The 4,714-nt window shown below is 38.0% G+C and overlaps 1 pseudogene; it reads right to left on the bottom strand.

Annotated features, from left to right (window-relative positions):
- Window positions 1-1,657: 1,657 nt before the first annotated feature.
- Window positions 1,658-3,268, bottom strand: LOC111169582 (T-complex protein 1 subunit zeta pseudogene; annotated as a pseudogene).
- Window positions 3,269-4,714: the final 1,446 nt, after the last annotated feature.

Here is a 4,714-nt window from a genome sequence, read left to right as displayed (position 1 = left end):
TGACTGATATCTCTCCATTTCTGTCACCCTCTAGGCCCTGGTAACCCACTGTTCTACTCTCTCCTTCTGTGAGTTTGACTTTTTTTTTAAGATTCCATATATAAGTGAGATTATATAGTATTTGCTTTGTCATGTGCACCAGGAATACACAATGGGAAGTTTATACCTGGAAGTTTATACCTTTTGACCACCTTCATCCATTTCCACCTTCACCCATTTCACCCAGTTATAAAATAAATAAATCATGGAGAAGTAATGTACAGAATGGTGACTGTAGTTAATGATACTATATTGCATACTTGAAAGTTGATAAGAGAGTAAATCTTTAAAGTTCTCATTGCAAGAAAAAAATGTTGTAGCTATGTATAATGACAGATGCTAACTAGATTTATTGCGGTGGGTGATTTCACAATATATACAAATATCGAATCATTCTGTTGTGCAGCTGAAATGAATATAATGTTTTATGTCAGTTATATCTCAATTTAAAAAAAGGATACACAACGGGGAAAGGATAGTCTCTTCAGTAAATGTTGTTTGGGAAATGGTATACAGAAATGCAAAAGAATGAAATTATACCCTTATCATACACCATACACAAAATTCAACTCAAAATGGATTAAAGACTTAAATTTAAGACTTGAAACCATAAAATTCCTAGAAGAAAATGTACAGGAAAAGCTCCTTGACATTGGTCTTAGCAATGAATTTTTGGATATGACACCAAAAGCACAGACAACAAGAGCAAAAATAAACAAGTGAGACTACATTAAACTCAAAAGCTTCTGCACAGCAAAAGGAACAATCAACAAAATGAAAAAGCAACCTACAGAATGAGAGAAAATATTTGCAGATCATATACCTAATAAGCAATAAATGTTTTAAATGTCAAGCCCTCATTTATGGAAGTCTTATATTTTCCATTGGGAGAAATGATATAAAATCCCATGGTCTAACAACATAAGGTGAAAAGTATGAAAGCAGGTCAAAGAAATCAAGTTACTCTTCTGACAAACTCAAGAGAGAACTAAAGGTGTTCTTAATCCACTGTAAAATATGGTTGTAAGTTTGACAACCACAAGAAATTCAACTTGCTCAATATTGATATCTCTATGAATTATACTGACTTTAGGGGAGGAAGATATTGTTAAGTTTCTCAAGTATCTAGTTGAAAAAATTTTGAAAGTGTGAAAGCCTTAGTCATAAACATGTCTTATTTCACTAGAAGCATGGCAGAAATCCCAGCTATAAATTAGCAAAAGGATGTCATAAAGATGAGAGAGCATTTAGTGGGAAGGAGTGCCTGTGTGTTTATGCTGAAACTAAAGGAGGTTTTTTTTTTTTTTTGGTGGTGGTGTTTTTCAAGTAATATTTAATAACAAGGTAGGTAGCTTATCTAACATGTATTTTTATATCACTGAAGCTAAAGCAAAACATCCTGTTTATTGGCAAGTATGGCCTGTATGTGTACACTACAGTGCAATTTTTAAAATACTGTAATTATAATTTCAGAACCTCAGAATCTGAATAGGTGCCAGTGTTCTCTCCTTTTTTTATATGGGAAAAAAAATCCGTTGAAAATCATTTGAAGCTTGGACAAAAATTCCATAACTATATTCTTAGGATCGCTCTGTAGAGTCTATGATTCAGATGATACAAGGGAAGCTTCAATTCAACTTTTCAGAGAAGACATTCCAGCTCTCATGATCTCATCAACCAGGAGAATGTTGGTGGCAATCACAGTGTAGGAATGAAGAAGCTGTTTCTTTATACAATAGTTATCCCTTATGCCTACTTCTGCTGCTACCATTGGCTCACCTGTATTCAAGTCTACACCCACAAGTTGACCTGATTCTGAATGTTCTGCTTGAACTTTAACTAGTGTTTCCTGAAGGTCAAAAACAGAGTTCTGAGCAAGAACCTTGGGAATCATGAACAATGCATCAGCAAATGCTTGAACTCCAAGTTGGGCCCTGCCCTTTACACTGGGCTTGTATTTAATCAGGGCTTCTGCCATTGCCACTTCCACTGCACCAGCACCTGGAACTACACAGCCATCATCAATAGCATTTTTAACAGCTCTCAAACCATCTCTTATTGCATCTTTGATTTGAGTAAGTGTGTGCTTATTTGGTCCTTTGATCAATAATGTGACCGAGCGAGGATTGTTATATTTCTCAATAAAGGTGAACTTCTCTTCTCCCAATGTATATTCATAGACAAGTCCTGCATGTCCCAAACAATCAGGATTTAGGTTATCAAGAGAATTTAGGGCTACTCCACCACAAATAAGAGTCAGCCTTTCCATATTTCTCATTTTAGCTCTGTGCAGAGCTACTATGCCTTCTTTTGAAAGAGCATCTAAGGAAAAGGGATCAATTCCCTTTTGATTAATAGCAACAAATCCTTTATCTGAATCACCACAGACTTTCGTTTGCAGGTCTATCATTTTTTTAAATCTGTCTTCAATGAATTTTCTTTCAGCTTTCACTAGTTTCTCCCTCTCCTCTGCACTCTTGTAAAAAAAAAAAGCCAGAATTCACTTCTGTTTTTCCATATTCTAATGACACATTGCACGTGAGGATGTGCGCATCTTCTACTCTCTTTTTCATATCAGGATGCCATGCCCCATGGTCCAAAATAAGACCTGATTAAGCTTGCATCAGTTTCAGATTTGTTTCATCTCCATGATCTCAACCATGAAGAGGTCAGTAGGTTCATCTTGTTTCTTAATGGCTAAAATGGAGTCCACTACAGCCTCTGTTAAGACATCAGCAAGTTCAGCATGAACTTTAGTACGTAGAGATGTTCTGGCCACATCTATAAGTGTTTCCCTGTCCATCTCTTTGCTTAGTTTGACTTGTTCCAAAAACTGAAGTGCCTTTTCCTTTGCAGCTTCAAATCCTTCTGTAATTATTCTGGGATGAAGACCTTCAGAAATGTAGAGATCCCCCTGCTTCAGGAGCTCTCCAATGATTAGGACATTGGAAGTAATACCATCACCAGTTATGTCATCCTGGGCTGTTGCTACTTTGGCTATTAAGGAGGCTGTTGCATGTTGAATTTGCATTTCATGAAGCAGCACATTTCCATCTTTAGTGAGCTTGATGTCTCCAGCACCAGAAACAAGCATCTTCATGGTGCCCTTAGGCCCCAAGTTGGTCCTCAGCACGTACTGCAGCCCCCAGGCCACACTGATGTTGACAGCCAACGCCGTGTGGGCTCAGGCCACCTCAGCCTTGAGGTTCAGGGTCTTCACGGCCGCCATAGCTGACCCAGCAGAAGAAAGTGAGGGAACCCGGTGTCTGGAAAGCCCAGAGCCAGTTCAGCATGGCTGGGAGGCGCTATCCAGGTCTTCTGGAGAGGGAGTTTTCTTTTTTATTGTTTGAATATTTAAATAGTGTTAATAGCTTGTGAAATTTCTTTTTACTTAGGTCACTGATAATAATAAGAAAATCTTCCAAATACAGACAAATGAGAACTATTTCTTCTTTTTTTATTATATATTTGTTTATTTTGGCTGCACTGGGTCTTAGTTGCGGCATGTGAGATCTTAGTTGGGGCATGCGAGATCTTTAGTTGAGGCATGCATGTGGGATCTAGTTCCCTGACTAGGGATCGAACCTGGACCCCCTGCACTGGGAGCACAGAGTGTTACCCACTGGACCACCAGGGAAGTCCCTGAGAACTATTTCTTAGACATTTGCTTTTCACCTCTATTATGTAAAAATTGAAGCCATATGAGGATTCAAGCTGAATCATTTACTACCTCAACTCAGTGGACAGTCGCCACTCCTCCACTACAGTTTGGGCTTTAAAGATCTAGTATAAGATAAAATGAAATACATCTCAACAGCTCTGTAGAGAAAATGGGTCAGTCTTATCGTTCAATTCTTTTGGTTTGAGACCCCTTACAGAACTCATATCGCCTTTAAATACAGCTGCCACCAGTCGATATGATTTTTTTTAATTCATTTTTTCTTGGTCCTGAGTTACTGAACTTTGGTCACAAATTGCATTGTATTTAGGGCCTCTCCATCTCACCTCTAAACTTGGAGCATGTGTCTAGAAGAGAACAGAAACAAAACAAGCAAAAATCAAAATAAAATAAAAACCCAAACTAAAGAATCACCCTTCATCTTTCTTTACATTCTTGGCTTGTCTGAGTCCTTCCTTACTTTTATGGCTCATGACCTGTCCCATCTCCAAACATTTGATATCTGTTGCCACTTTTTAATCATATTTACCTCATACATCTCATCAATAGGTTGACTAGTTTGTTTTCAAATCTCAGTAATCACTGTCCTTTATTGCATGGTGACTTGAGAACTAGTTCATTTATTTTGGCCAGTTTTTTTTTAAGTTTGTTTTATGTGAAAACGTAAATCTAATCCTTTAATATATCTTGACTGGAGGCATAAGTATGGTGCCATTTTTTAAAATATGATCTTTTATGCCTCTAATCTCACTGAAAGTCAGGCTGGTCAGTTCTTTTTAATGTTCTCTGGGGAATCATCCCTCCTTTCTGAAGCCCTCAATTAAGTCTGAGTTCAAACCACCTACAGGAAAATGGCTCTTCCACCATTTACATCTCCCTTTGCAAACCTGCCTTAAACAATATGGCCCCGATCAACAATCCTAGTGACCTTGAAGAGACAGCAGTGTGTGGTGGCTTGAAGTGAGATCTTAGTTCCTGCCCAGGAAATGAACCTGG

Source organism: Delphinapterus leucas, chromosome X (genome assembly GCF_059928025.1).
Source record: "Delphinapterus leucas isolate spDelLeu-1000000601 "Yukka" chromosome X, BTC_Dleu_Yukka2, whole genome shotgun sequence".
Classification (NCBI taxonomy): Eukaryota; Metazoa; Chordata; class Mammalia; order Artiodactyla; family Monodontidae; genus Delphinapterus; species Delphinapterus leucas.
The sequence above is the reverse complement of the archived record's forward strand: the minus strand, read 5'-3'. Positions and strand labels throughout refer to the sequence as shown.